Raw genomic sequence first — 15,674 nt, forward strand, 5'->3', positions numbered from 1 at the left:
TGCATCCATTCTTGATGGGATGTGCTGGTTTTTACCAGAATGTCCAACAGGGAGAGGACGAAGTAGGCTTTCCAAATAGATTGCTTTCCCATCACCACCACTAGCAACTGGCCCATCAAGTCCAAGGGATGGTATGTGCCTTTAACACTGCTGACCCGCAAGTCATCTCTTCCCTTCTCTCTTAAGTCTCTATTAAGGCATCAGAGCTCTGATGCCCCATCTTTGCCAGAACACTGTAGTGAAGATGCTTCAAACTGTCTCTTTATCTGATGAAAGCATCCTGTGCTACTATTCCCTCTGCTCATGGAAAGCACACAGTGCTGCTGGAACTGCTGTCTATCACATGAAGTAAAGGACTGTCTTGTGGTTTGGCTTCAATTGTGGTCATTCTGGGGGGCTTGCCGTGCTTTTCTGTGGAGGGTGGAAAGCTTGAAAATATTTGAGTTCTTGAAAGAGGTGATTTTTTTTTTTTAACCTTGAAAATCCTTGGTGAAATAAAAAAGCTTGCTTCCATCTCGCTCTGCTGCAGGAACTGTTGCATGAAGATAAAGTCAGGTCCTATTGTTGTGGAGCTGGATCTCAGGAGACCAAGTATTCAGTCAGAATTAAAAGCAGGCAAGAAGCACCAAGGAGCGCAGATTTTTTAGCCTTTCCTCTCACCCCCTAGCCTGTTTCGATTTATTTTAACCTCAGTATAGGGCATTTCCAAGGGATTAGTGCCTGGCTGGGGTAAGTAGCCCAAAGCATTTCAGCCAGCTGGTCCCTAATCCACAGGAAATGCCCTGTGTCTCCATCCATCCCCTGCTTGCACCAGCGACCGGGAGCGAGGAGAGGAATTGCTCTGCCTGCAACTTTCCCTTCTGCCAGCAGATGGCACAGCTCATATAAATAAATTTGGAGCAGGCAGGAAAAGCGGTGGGCATTGTGGTTTCTTTCTTAGAAGTTCTGATCTTTCATAGATTTCGGTTTCATACATGAACGAGAAACCGCACTGAAGGTTAAAAATCCTGGAGGTTTCTGCAGGAGAAAGTGTCACTTTTTCATGCAGTCCAGCACATTAAACACACAGTACAAGGGCTTTTTCTTAGAAAAATGTTTCTCAGCCTTACCCTTGTTCAAGGAATACAATTGCTCATATGGCATCTCTTAATTTCTCCCTTACTATGCCTGCTAGTTCTACTGTTCCCCTTTCAGTTGTTCCTCCTGGCAGAGATGGATTCTCTATGGCTTCGCATAGCTCCCTCAGTGGGTTTTCCAATGTAGGGATGTGGTTTTCACACAGTTTTCCGCCAAGGCTGCTGGCTGTTAGCTCAAACTCCGGAGATTTACGTAGTCAGCTGGGGCCAGCCTGAGTTCATTCTCCTCTGCCGGTTGGAGGAACAGCTTGAAGTTGGTAAAACTGTTACGAATGTGCAAGCGCTGCCAAATCAGAGCTATGCTTAAGACAGACATCATCCTTAACTCCTAGGGGCATTGAGGGTGGTATTTGTGTGTATCTTCCAGGCCAAATGCTTTAAGGAGGGCCAGCATTATAAGGCATTGTAATGTGACATGCATTGGATCACATGTAATCTGGCAGCCTGATGCCAGAATTAACTCACTGTTCCTGCTCTGCATATGGCCACAGTGGAATTGGGGAGGCACGTTCACGTGCAGCATCTTTGTTTCAAGCATTTTTCTGCACAGAGCTTATATTAAGGTTGGACTCGATGATCTTGGATGTTTTTTCCAGCTTCTATGACTCTATGATTCTGTGTCACATTTGAGATGGCAGCATATTTAAATGTGCAAAATATACAACCCATTTGCCATCCAAAAGTCCCAGCAATCTGAGATACATGTGTCAGGCTTCACCAAAGGAATAAAAGAAGAATTCACAGAGGTATTTCACGTTTTGGATGCTGTTCAGATATATGTTGAGATATAACCAAGTCAGTAAATGTAATCCAGAATAGGGGATGAGTGGAGAGAAAGGATAGCACAGCAAGGGAGCAGGCTAATAAACCAAGGCCTGTCACAGAATATGTAGAATAATTCATTCCAATTCACACGATGATAATTATGGAGCATTTCTTCAAACATCCATCACCCAAATGAAGTATTTCAACTCTGTGTGGTGGAAGTTGTTAACATAAAAATGCAGACAGGGTTCTCTGCAACTGGTATTCAAACTGATACCACTTTGCATTGGTGTCAGTATGAGTGAATTCCTAACCTGTGAATCATTAACATACGCCATGGAATAGTTTTGCACGATACCTGTGTATTAATCATGATTGTCTGTTCTCGATGGAGTCTTTCTAAATCCCCAGTGACTCACTGGCCTCCCTGAAATCACTGTGTGTTTTGGGAAGATCTCTCAAGTGCAGGTCACCAGGACACAGTTTTCCCTGCGAATGCGCAAAGTTCCTCTAACCCAGGGGATTTTGCAGGTGGGACTCTTGCTCTCATGCAGTGTAAATTGATACAGCTCCAGTGCACTGAATAATAGGCAATGCTGGCTGAGGCCAGCACAGAACTGGTCTCTCCATCCTCCCCTGTTCTCAGCTCCATCACACACACTGCATTGGCAGAGATAGGTGAGCTGATCTGACCACAGCCTCTCTGTGCAGAGATTGCCCAGCACTGGAATAGGATCAAATCCTTCCTTTGGGTAATGAGAAGGTAGAGAAATCTTCCTTTTAAAGTCTTTGCATTTCACTGTCAGAAAAACAAAGCTGTTGAGAAAATACATTCCTAACAAATGACTGACTTGTTCTTTAAGGGGTTATTCCCCTGCTTTATGCATTCTCAAAGATGATAAACAACATATGGCTTAACCATGCTGTCCCCATCTTGAAAAGAGGTGTCGTTCCTACCTCCCAGAGGCACTGTGAGTTGCAATTACTGTTCTGAAGTGATGCAAGATCCTTGCTCGAGCGGCGTTATATAAAGGTTGTTGTTGTTTGACATAGAGTAGAGCATCCAGCCAGCGTGGAGTTGTTATTGCACCAGCCACGGCACAAACATGTAAGGAGGGACCGTCCCTGCCCACAGAGGTTGGACAGGCAGGGAAGCTGAGGCAGGGATGACTGAATGTGCCCAAGCAGGTTTGGGGCAGAGCTCCTGTATAGAGACAGGTCTTAGAAATCCATCCCCAGCAAACAACCCTGGGTTGTGTTTTCCACGTGAGCATGGCTAAGAGGACTCAGCTTTTATGGGTACCATGCCCAGGTTTTTAGTTTAAAGAATGCAGTGAAAGGAGGTTTAGAGCATAACCCAACTCGCAGGTCTGTAGAGGGACGCTTTATTGCTGCCTGAGCGGGGGAGAGGATCAGACTTTGAAATGCACAGTGTTTCTAGATCTGAAAGATGATAGTGAATCTCAGCCAGGGTATAATATGCCGTAATACAAAACCTGGCTTGTCTGCATGAGTCAAATCCCCTTTCAGTGGCCACTGCTCCATTACTTCAAAATCAATAATAAAATACTAAGCTTTTATTGATTCCCCTCGGGTTGTGTTGGTTTTGTTGGTTTGTTTGTTTAATTTTTTAAATTTTATTTTTCTTTTCTCCAAGAGGGTTTTTGGCATCACTAGTGTTTGGCTGTTTCTTGCTCAACCTCTTTGTTTTCCTATGGCACCTTCATCTCAGGCACAAGCCCCTGAGCGCAGCGGGGATAAAGCCAGCCTCACCTTTCCGAGTTGAGAAGGAGCTTCTCCATCAAGAGAGAGGAAAGGTCCTGGGGTAATGAAACCTTAGAGTGGAGGGGTTTGGGGGGGGAGTGTACTTTTTTGTTAAGGCAACGCTGCGCTGCTGGAGATCACCTGCTGCAGTATGGATAAAGTTTCTCTACAGGCACCTGTATCAGTGCGGGGGGAACGGGGACGAGCAGCAGCCCCTCGAGAGCGGCGCGGGGCTGGGCAGCCCCTCTTCCCGCGGGGTTTGTGTCTTTAACAGGGCTGGCGGGGCGCCGGGCGGGCGGAGGCGTGGTGAGCCGGGAAGGAGCCAGTTTCCTGCTTCCCCGCTCGCAGCCGAGCGGCCGCGGCGGCAGGGGGAGGCGCTCGCCGCCCCCCCATCCATCCCTCCCTCCACCCACCCATCCATCCATCCGCTCACCCACCAACCCACTCCCGCCCGCCCGCCCTTCCTCCATGGGCCGGCGCGGCCGGCGCTGAGCGCCAGGAGGCAGCGCCCGGCAGCGCCCGGCGGCGCCCGGCTGCCGCGATGAGCGGCGGGGAGGTGGTGTGCTCGGGCTGGCTCCGAAAGTCACCGCCGGAGAAGAAGTTGCGGAGATACGTAAGTCTCAGCCCACCCCATCTCATCTATGCCCCGGCCCTGGGAAAGCCGGGATCTATCCCCTCCGCCTCCATCCCTGCTCCCCCGCCGCCAGCCCGGGTGCACCTGCCGCCGCCTCTCCCGGCGCCGCGGAGGCTCGGCAGGGCGGGGGTGCCTCTTGCCCGGGCGCGGCACGGTTGGTCGTGACTCCCCGCCGCTCGGGGAAGGGGGGTGGGAGCATCTCTGAGCCCCCCGGCTTGTCCCCTGTCCCGCGGTGGTGGGGTGGGAGGTGACGGCCGCGGCTGGAGCGGGCACGCTATGCTGGGGCCGTTCTGGCTGCGCCCCGCGGTGGCCGGGCTCACCCGGGACCTGCGACGGTCACACCCTCGCCTTTGAAGTCGTGTGTTTTAGGGAAGGCTGGAAATACCTTGGTCCCAAGGAGTAAAGGTACTAACGCATCTTGGATCGCCCCCAACATCCCTGTAATAGTCGCTCTCCGCCATCCCGCGCACGGTTCCTATTAATCATTGAACGTCCGAACCCTTTGAAGGCAGCACCAGTAGCGCTTGGATAGCCCTTGTGTCGTTAGCGGCTGAGATCAAACACTTCAAAGAAGTTGTAAAAAGAGGGTCCAAATGCCAGCTCTGTCACATTCCCCACTCATTGAAAGAAATAACTGTTCTTTGGGCCCTCCACCTGGCGGTCCCGCCATGTGCCACGAGCATTAGAGCTCAGAAACACACTGCCATCCTATGACTCGGCAACATTGCTCCCTGGCATGACGCTGGGGTCCCACTCACTGATGCCAGTGACCAACCTCTGCCAGCTTGAGTTGACTGGAACATAGCCTCTGGGAGAGAGCTGGATGCTCTCCCTTCCTGGGGGGATGCCAGCCGGGTCATCCTTTGGTCCCCTTGCTTTTGCCTGTATGCATTTCGGGAATGGCAGGCAGAACAAGTGCGACTGGTGTCTCCCCAGTGCCTGTTATTGATTGATGGAAGCATCACTGCCTACCCTTGAGAGGGAGATGGATGTCTGTAGTCCCATACTGCAGGCTAGAGCAGGACTGGAGGGGTGTCTGATTTGTGATGTGGTACTATTAGCCTTGTCCAAAATGGGTTCAGCCCTGTAGACATCAGTCATGCCACATCCCTTTGCATTAGACTGTGTGTCCAGTCACTCTGAGCAGTCCTTTCCTTGTGCCCTCTTTCTCTTTGAGGAAGTATCATGTTGGAACTGCTAGGGAATCCAGTTCTTTTGCTCCTTGTCCCCCAAAATGTACTGAGACAAAGGTAAACCTGGGTGTTTATATGGGAAATATCAACCCCTAATGAATATAGGCAGGCTTTGTGGGAGATGGACAGAATGACTTTGTGCATGCTGAACTATGGAGAATGCTTTTAGCTTAATGGAGCAAAGCACCTTCCTCCTGCAGAAATCAACTAATTGCTGATCCTGAGTCACCAGTGGCCTTAACTCATCAAACATCATTAGCTCCCCAGCATCTGCCCCATGAAAGGGCGCTCACATTGCCATCTGAATATCCACCTTGTGCTCTGGCATTCCAGCAAGAGCTGAATAAATCTGCTAAATGCTCTACATGGAGGGTGTGACACGCCAGCGGTTAATGCTAATTATTGATGTACATAAGAGCGCTTTTCATCCAGATACATCCCAAAGTGCTTTGCAAGCCACCTATGTTTTCAGAATGTCCTCATTCCCCCAAGAGGAAATGCAGCCATGCTGAGATGTGCCCAGCCATCCCACGCAGCCTCCGCGGGGCAGGAAGCAATGCTTGGCAGATGTCACTCTAGGGGATCTCTGTGCTGGAGCGGTCCCAGTGCTGTGGTCAGTGGGACTTCCCTTCCAGTCACACCAGTTGCGCCAGCTTCCTGCATCAAAGGCTGGATTTGAAAATGCTGGCCTTAGCTTGGGCTGTGTCTCACTTGGTGGTGCCCCTGCCTTTACTTTTCAATGCACTATTATTGATATTATTATGTTTATATAGCTTCAGTATGCATTCAGGGTGTTGGTGTGTTGATCAAGTTCTCTTCGATAGTGGTTCAGAGCAGCTTGCTGTTACAGAGCCTGAGGGTGATGGCTTTACTCCTGTAAAGTCTGCCTTCATCTACAACAAACCCACATAGTTGGACTTTGGTTTTCATGCACAAAAGGCGAGTTTTCAGCCACTGTGATGTTATGCTTGCTTTTGTACGTCCTCAAAGGAAAGGCACTGAATCGCTGGCTTTGCCACTTTCCTTATACCTTCAGTTTATATTCTGCTTTGAGACCTCAAAGGAGAAATCTCAGGCTGCAGGATGCTGCTAATCGGGTTTGAAGTTCCTGCTCTGGCTGTATTGACACAGGGTAGATGATAGATTTATTTTTTCTTTGACAAATGCATTTCAAATGTACGTGTCTGCACATGGGTGTGTTGCTAACGCTGTCCTTGAAGTGCTGTGCTTTTATAAGCCTGGTTTTGTTTTGCTTTTATTTTTCAAGGAGATCTTTGGCAAGAGAGGAAAGTGCTAAATTTTCTCTCTAACTTCTATCCAGAGTGATCGGGGAAGGGGACTCTTCTCCACACCTGATCCTTGGAGCGTTAATCTGCATTTACAGCAATACCTGCTCTGTTTCACTTCAGAGGATTGTGTTTATGTGAGATTGTGGGATATTTTATGTAGGACCTCTTTGTACAATGCTCGGGGAAATACTGGTGGTATTAGTTTCTATTCTGTTGTAGGACATTCAAATGATCAAATGATGACTGCTTAAAGGTTGAGACAAAGTGTAACTTTTTTCTACCTTGTAACTGCAGACAGGGGTTCATGTAGACCCTAGGCAGTTTGGCTGCAAGTGCTACTGTAGTATTGCTAATAAAAGCTAAGCAAGCAACTGAATGGCAAAAGTAACAGAGGTACCAAAATACCTCCTCTGTTCTGCTTGGGACACCAAGCTCCATCATCCACCTGCTTGATTCCTTGTTTTTCAGACAAACACTTTCGTACATTCATAGAGTGGTTTGGGTTGAAAGGGATGTTTAAAGCTCATCTAGCCCAACCCCCCTGCAATGAGCAGGGACATTTTCAACTAGACTAGGTTGCTCAGAGCCCCATCTAGCCTGGCCTTAAATGTTTCCAGGGATGGGGCATCCACCATCTCTTTGGGCAACCTGTGCCAGTGTTTCACCACTCTCACTGTAAAAAAAGTTCTTCCTTATATCTAGTCTGACTCTACCCTCTTTCAGTTTTAAAAGCATTGCCCCGTGTCCTATTGCTACAGACTGTTAAAAAGTCTGTCCCTACCTTTCGCCCTTATGATTTTCATGCATGGAAGGCTCTTCTTGTATGCACCCACAAAGCACAGAACTGTCTTTTAATTTTCCTCCTGGCTCCTTCTTAAAACACCGATGGAAAAAAAGAAAAAACCCTCAATCCCTAAACAAAATCCTTGACTTTAGTTGTGTGACCGATGAGCCGAGACCAGTGCATGTTGTGCCGGTCCTGTACTGACTCACTGTCTCCTGGTCCTCTCCCGCTGGACGTGCCTGTCTGTTTTCTCCTCTGTTAGACGTTGGTTTAGAGTGGTGTTTTGTGTCTGTCCACTGCCCAGCATGATGGGGTTCGGGGGTGGACTGTCTGGCAGACAAGCAATGTGAAAAATAACTGCTGTCGTAGAGCAGCTCAGCTCCCTATCGTTAGATCAGTGCGCTCTGCCTGCTCATTTATGTACCATGAAGTCAGAGTATTTTCTGTCTGGCTGAGATGTATGTCTGCAGTTCTGACTAAAACAAAAGCTTCTCATCGTGTACTGGTTTTACAATGCTTTAATGCTTTGGGTTTTGTTTTTTTTTTCCCTGTCTGGTTTAACCGGGGGGAGTTTAGCTTTGTGCATCAGTGGTCGTTTTTACATCAAGCAGAAGAAGTTTAATCAAGGTCATTGGAATAGCTGCTCCTCTTCAATGGGGTGAGCAAGAAGAGGTTAAGTGGGGTATAATGGACTAATTTACTGATCACAGTCCTATTCCTAGGGTAACTCCCTGATGAAGGGCTTCTTTTGGTTCTTCATATCCCACCTGAAAGGCATAGCAAGGATATCCTCCTTAAATGAGAATGTGGGATGTGGACTAAGTAGGACCACTGGCGCAGAGATGTTATAGGCTGCTCAAATGGTGGAGGTGCCAGATGGAGTTTGACATGGTGCCAGTTGGGGTGAAATTTTATAGGAGGGGGAAGAAAGAACATCCCTTTATTGTGCAACAAAATACAAAAGATGGATATTATGCAAAATTATCTCTTTTTTTTTTCCCCTCTTCTCTCTAAGGACTTTTAATGGGTCGTTCTCATGTTCAGCTGTGCCATGCCTAATTCGGGATTCTCCCCTCTACCAAAAATAGGAAATGGTTGCAGAGACTCCAGAGAAAAGCACCAAAAAAAATTAGCAGAAACCTAGGAAACATAGAAAGACTGAAGGAAATGAGGTTGTTTAGGGATGAGAGGGCTGAGAGGAGAAGTAGCAGTCACTGAGTATGTCTAAGGTATCTGTGAAGGGGAAGGGAGTAAACTGCTCCTCATGGCCAATGGTAGGAGGCCAAGAAGTGCTGAGCTTGAACTGCACCAAGGGAAACAAGTGTTAGGAAAAACTTCCTAACCTCTGATTGCCAGAGAAGTGAAGCAGTGGAACAGATGTTTGTGATGGGCTTGGAGTCTCCATCGTGGCAGTTTTGAAGCGCAGGTTGGCCAAACTCTTCAGAGAGCTGATCCTGTTTTGAGGCAGTGGAATAAATTTGACAAATTCTCCAAAAGTTCCTTCCAGTGCTAGTTTAGGTGAATTTATGGATTTTGAGCCTGGATCCAGGGAGGGATAGCAGGGAGGCTTAAGGGCACAAATTATGTCACCTGGGTCTACTGATGGGACTCAGGAAAGTCCTCTGACAAGTTCTTTTTAGAAAGTTTTGACAGCACTGAACTTCATGACTTCACACGTACTCCAGATGTGAAGCTGCCTGCTCCTCCCATGTAATCTCCTGGCTTGATTTAGATGTTTTAGCCGTTGTCATCAGCCAGATGATTCAGAGAAGGGATGAACACTTGCTCCACCAGAGAAGGTTTTGCAGGTCAAGGGGTGCATTTTGCTTGCAAGGGCAGTGCCTGCCAGCACTCCTGCCACACCAGCTCTCTTGTGCAATGCTGCACAAAGGTCCCTCTCTGTAACTTGTTTCTCTGCTGCATCATTGCTGATGAGTCAAAACACACGACCTCTTCCCTTCAACCTTCTCTTGGGGTCATTTTGCTTGAGTGTGTGGCCGTATTCCTTTGCCCACTTAACATTTTCTGGAAGCAGTCAGATGGCGATGTATTGTCATTGTGATACTCGTGATCTAATAACGTGCAGATACTTGAAGGATGGTTATGGGGATGATGTGATGGAGTCAAACTCTTCTTGGTTGTAGCAGATGACAAACCACAACCCAACTTTGGAGGTTCACGCTGAGTCTTAGGGAAGCCGAGGGTCATAGTATAGAGGAGCAAGTTCCCACAGAGGCTGCAGTCTTTGGAAGTTTTCAAGACTTGGCTAGAAAAAATTCCAGCTGGCCTGGAACCTCAAATACAAGGCTAGGCTAGAGACCTCCTGAGGTGCCTTCAGCCCAGTGTTTCTTATACCTCTGTGACAAAGCCCAGCCTCCCAGAAGCAATTGGGCTGCGTTAGCCCAACTCCCTGTGAAGGTGGGTAGTCCTTGTTTTGTTTGCTGCCAACACAAGCAGCCTGGGAGAAGTGCTGTGCTAGGGCAGCTCTTCAACTGCTGAAACTCAAAGTAGTTTGGTCAGGGCTAACCCGAGGTGCATTGCATCGATCGAGGTGGACATGCCCGTAGAGGTAAGGAGTATGTGTGTTGTGTGGGGAGTGAAACCAGTGTATTTTCCTGATACTTTGGCTTTGCTGAGACAGCTTGAGTGAATCTCCAGCTATCTGTCATGACTTCAGAGCAGGGTGATGGTCCTGGCACTCCACAGTGAATGTAAAAGATTGATGGTGGCAAAGCACAGGCTGAACTTAAGACAAGCAATACTTAGGGAAAGTGTATGAGGAAGCTGGCTTCGTTTCTCTTTGAAAGCAGGAGTGATATTGAAACGATTTTTTTCTCTTTTTCTTTTAGCAAGTATCAGATGCAAGACATGATGTAATAGTGTTTACCAGACTGAAGCACATAAATTATAGTAGTGACTCAAAGGCAGAAGAAATTTTATTTATTTGGATTACAGTAGCAGCTGAGGTGACTGGTACTGGGGATGAATGTTCTGGGTGTTTGGGGAGACCACATCTGCCCTGAAGAGTCTGGTTGGATAGGGAAACCAAGGCATGTGACAAGTCAGTGATTTGGCTCTCTTGTGTTCAGGGTCATTCCCAAGCTGGGAACTTGACTGTATGGTTTCTACCTGATACAGGGGTTTCTGAGCTGCTTGCAGGCTACTGGGGATGTGTGAAGCTATGGTAAGGGATTGCAACTGGTCTGGAGAAGTACATAATATTTCTAGCAGGGATTTAGATGATGAGGGTGCCAAGGTCACCTGGCGGCTCTCTGAAATGAATTGATCCAAAAGATCTGGAAATTACTGCTTTTAATGTAAATGGCCCTTTCTTTCAGTACTCCTTTAAGTCTTTAAAGTCTCACTTCCGTCTCATAGTACTTAGGTGGATCTTGCATCACCTAGCAGTGGTGACAAAACGTATCTATCCCTGTTGTAGGAGGTATGAGAAATAAGGAAGAGAGATTTGATTTACTTCAGAGAGCAGATATAGAGCTGGAAGATGTTTTGCTGCAGTTCTGCACAGCCTCTCCACCTCTCAGCCTTTTTCCTTGAAGTAGACCCATCCTGCCAAAGATTTGGGCAAAAAGAGTTTAAGCCCAGGATCAACAGTATGCAAATGCTTATTATCCCACACCATCCTTAGGCTGGGTAATTTTATGGAATTTTAATGGCAGCACACGTAGGCATATTGTTTGATCAAGAGGCATTGTGTTAATGCAGACTGTTGTGATTTCTTCATCCAGAGCTGTGAGCAGGAAGCCTGGCCCTGTCATTGGGCTGTAGAGATCCTGGCTCATGCCACCAGCTGGGGCACCTGGCTCTAGAGGGGCTCTCAAAGTTGCTGAGCATCCAGAAAGTCTCCTGGAACATCCTGAATCTATTCTATGGATCACTGAGCAGCACCTACAGCAGCATTCCTCATGCAGATAATTAAGCTAAGGGCAGACCTGACCTCCAAAGTTTCAGTTGGTATCTCCACAGTTTAGCAATAGTTACCGTAATTCTGTTTAAATAATAAAAATAGGTTGAGAAAGGAAAAATCCTCATTCTTGTTGTACATCAGGTGGTCTCTGTGCCTTATCTCTGGTCCTTCCCCAGTATGTAGTGATGCCACCTTGAGAGGAGCTGAGAGAAAGGCTGGGTTGGTTTTTTGTTTGTCTTTTCCAATCTCTCACCCCAGCTGAGAAGACAAAGGGGTTAGAAGTGACTTGTTTACACTCTTGCAAACCACTGTCTTAATATCCCACCATGACTTGATGCTTTTACGCAAAAGCTTTCAGAGTTGCTGGTCTGGAAATGCTGGTCCCTCTTGCAGAGGGACAGGTCAGCTTGCTCCTCCTTAGGCTTTTTCTGTCAGAATCTGGAGAATTTGGATCAGCACTTGAACACCTTGCTGCCAAGTGAAACCAGTGTTGTGGTTATCATGTGATTATCATGGGTTAAACCAGCAGCAAATTGGCACTGAATGTGGGAGACTGTATGGGTGGAGCCAGCGTAGAGCGTGGCTGGTGACTGGTCATTAATGGGGTTCTGCAGGACTCAATAGCAGGGCCACTGCTCTTCAACATCTTCATAAATGACTTGGATGCAGGACTCAAAGGGAAACTAAGTAAGTTTGTTGATGATTCTAAACTGAGGAGCTGTTGACTCCCTCAAGGGCAGGGACGCCCTGCAGAGAGACCTGGACAAACTAGAGGACTGGGCAATCACCAACCAGATGAAGTTCAACAAGGGAAAGTGCTGGATTCTTCACCTGGGATGGGCTAATCATGGGTGTTCGTACAGACTGGGGAATGAGATGCTGGAAAGCAGTGCTGGGTGTCCTGGTCTGTGGCGAGTTGAATATGAGTCAGCAATGCCCTGGCAGCCAGGAGGGCCAACCATGTCCTGGGGGGCATCAGGCAAAGCATCACCAGCTGGTCAAGGGAGGGGATTGTCCTGCTCTACTTTGCACTGGGGCAGTCTCACCTTGAATATTGTGTGCAGTTTTGGGCACCACAATAAAAGAAAGATATTAAGCTATTAGAGAGCATCCAAAGGAGGGCAATGAAGATGGTGAAGGGCCTTGAGGGGAAGCCGTATGAGGAGTGGCTGAGGTCAGTTCAGCCTGGAGAAGAGGAGACTGAGGGGAGACCTCATCATAGTTACAACTTCCTCGAGAGGGGAAGAGGAAGGGCAGACACTGACCTCTTCTCTTTGGTGAGCAATGACAGGACCTGAGAGAATGAAGCTGTATCAGGGAAGGTTTAAGTTAGATATAAGGAAAAGGTTTTCATCTCTTTTTTTTTGGTAGTTGGACACTGGAACAGGCTCCCAGGCAAGTGGTCACAGCACTGACAGAGTTCAAGAAGTGTTTGGACAATTGTCTCAGGTACATGGTGTACAAAGAGGAATTCCTCAAGGTCAACATGCAAGCCTGCACAGTGCCATCGTACAATATGCCATTGATCACACCTAGCCATACAGCGACTTAAATACATGCTGTGTTTAAATAGAGAATTAAAAAAAATAATATTAAAAAAGTAAAAATCAGCTTTGGTCAAAAAAATTTCTCCTAGTTGTCTTTAGCCTGCAAGCTGTACCTTTAAAGGACAGGAGGAAAATCTGAGTGCTGGAAGCATATGTTTCTTGCTGTGTAAGATAGCCAGTGGTGCCTGTTTCTCCAACGAATCTGGACTAAGTCCAGCAACCTGGGAGGGTGATTTCATCTCTGGATTTGTCTTTTCATATTTGGTTCCTATTTTCTTCTGAGCTCTTGCGCAGTTTTCCTGGAGAAGGTTATGATTTGGGAAATCTTGCATCAGTCTGGTTGTCTGCATTACACTAATACCTAGAAATGAACTTCTCCATCCAAATGTGAATATTCTCACACCAAAACAATGTGTGTTCAGGATAGGAAGGTCATTCTTGGGCCAGAAATGGGACATTTTTATTTATAGTTTAAATCTGGCTTTGAGGCAGGACCAGTTGAGAACAGCTCTTAGACATTTCTGAATTAAGTGTTCAGAGTGCCTCTTCTTTTCTGTTGCTTACTCCAGGCTCTTTCATATGGCCTCTGAATCTTCAAATCCTGTATGTTTGGTCTCTCTGTTGACAGAAATAATAATCTATTGATAGAAATGAGAATCTATTGACAGAAATATCTTCTCGTTGGTTTTTTATTATTTCTTTTGCTTTTTAATGCCTTTTGAACATGTCCAAACTATTTCCATCATATCTCCTGGATCAAAGATGCTGTCCAAATAGGATCTTGGTACTTGTTGTGCATCTTATTCCATTTAAACCTGGTGTTTTTCAAAGGCATTTGCTTTGGAAGGCATTTAGACATCTCTTTGGTGGAGTTCCAGCTCCTGCATCCATATGGTAAGATGGAAATAACATTTGGAGTCAAAGATTTCTGGTCCTCTGCATTTCATAGATTTTCAGTGATTAAGTTTTGCTGATGATCCCAGCTGCTGCCTTGCCCATTCGGGTCCCTCACTGACCTTCAGAACATCCCCATGGACTTTGGTGTGACTGCCAGAGGTTGCAAGTTGACTTGCTAAACCAACTTCCTGGCCACTTAAAATAATACCCAAACAGGGATTATGTCTTGTTTCCAAAACTGACTAGTAAATGTTCCTTTCTCTCCTCTCCTCTGGTGACACTGACGTGTCTTGTAAATTTTCAGCTTCAAAGAGCCATATTTTGTGTGCACTGTAGGTCTTGTACTGTGTGCTGCTGTTGAACAGGGTGATGGTTATGTTTATCTGCCTTTTTTTATCTCATAGTAATGTCAGTCATGATGCTAAATGGGGTTATTAGTCATTGCTACCAATCTGTTCTTCAGATCTTCATCCACGTGCTTATTTAAGGATCTTTTGGATTTCTTTTGTTTATTTGTAGAGGGGAATATGTGGTTTTACTGCTCCCTCGAAGCTCTTGACTTGAAACAGTGCCCATGGAAAAGGAAAGGTTGGCTAATTTCGGTCCACCTTCATTGCCCTTCCATTTAAAAGTCCCCTTTACCACCCCTGTAGAGGCCACCTCAGCAACTCCAGATCTCCTTTCTTCTCATGCTGCTTTCACACAGGTGCTCTGTTTGAGAGTCATCCAGCACAGGAAGGGTCAAACACAGTAAGTCATAGAATCATAGAATCACAGAATGGTTTGGGTTGGAAGAGACCAACCCCTCTGCCCTGGGCAGGAACACCTTCCACGGGACCAGATTGCTTAAAGACGCATCCAGCCTGACCTTGAACACTTCCAGGGATTGGGCATCCACAGCTTCTCTGGGCAACCTGCTGCAATGCCTCACCACCCTCACAGTAAAGAATTTCTTTTTAACATCTAATCTAAATATCTCCTCTTTTAGTTTAAAACCATTCCCCTTGTCCTGTCACTATCTGCCTGTGTAATAAGTTGCTCTTCTGTAAGCTCCCTTTAAGTACTGGAAGGCTGCAATGAGGTCTCCCCAGCGCCTTTTCTTCTTCATGTCCCTTCCATAAATGCCCCTCTGTAAATGCCCCTTCTGACTTACTGCCAGAATAAAACAGCCGCTCTGCTTCCATGCCATCAGCAGCGCACACAGCTCCTTTGATTCTGAGTCACTGTGTTGTTCCTAAATAGCTCCCTCCAGATAGGAAGCTCCCAGGAAAACCTCATTTTCTTTGACCCAAGAAGAATCGATGACTTGAGGCTTGTGTTCTGCCCCGCTCTCGCCTTCCTTGCCTGTCTCGCCCACTGTCCACCACATGTAACGTCAAACCGGAGTTTCCAGTGGAGCTGTGGGAAATAGAAGGGCTCATTGTTTTGGGGGTCAGGGCACAGGGCTGGGGTAGCAAGAGAGAGGGGAGCAGAGTTGGCGGCTGAGCCCTGCTGCTACCTCCAGCATGGCCTTATGTTATCCATAGTGGCAGCCAGGCACACAGTGAGCACTCTGTAATCGTGGCTTCTTAAAGCCCTTGAGGGAGGGGAATAAATAATGTAAATGAAAGGAATAAAAAGAAGAAATGCAGAAGATACAGGATATAGGGAATGACAGGGAGTGTATGGGCTCCTTCTGGTAGTGCTAAGCAGGAGTAGATGCTAAGAAATTATGTTGATTGGTCCCTGCTCAAGGCTTGA

The 15,674-nt window shown here is 46.9% G+C and overlaps 1 protein-coding gene across 1 annotated transcript in view; it reads left to right on the forward strand.

The window, feature by feature from the left end:
- Window positions 1-4,217: 4,217 nt before the first annotated feature.
- GAB2 (GRB2 associated binding protein 2) overlaps window positions 4,218-15,674 on the forward strand; it is a 92,365-nt gene continuing 80,908 nt past the window's right edge. Inside the window, exon 1 of the mRNA XM_017829267.1 lies at window positions 4,218-4,278. The gene's annotated coding sequence lies outside the window, so the exon portion shown is untranslated. The remainder of the gene's footprint in view (window positions 4,279-15,674) is intronic.

Source organism: Lepidothrix coronata, unplaced genomic scaffold, assembly GCF_001604755.1.
Source record: "Lepidothrix coronata isolate B3197 unplaced genomic scaffold, Lepidothrix_coronata-1.0 Scaffold161, whole genome shotgun sequence".
In the NCBI taxonomy this organism is placed as follows: Eukaryota; Metazoa; Chordata; class Aves; order Passeriformes; family Pipridae; genus Lepidothrix; species Lepidothrix coronata.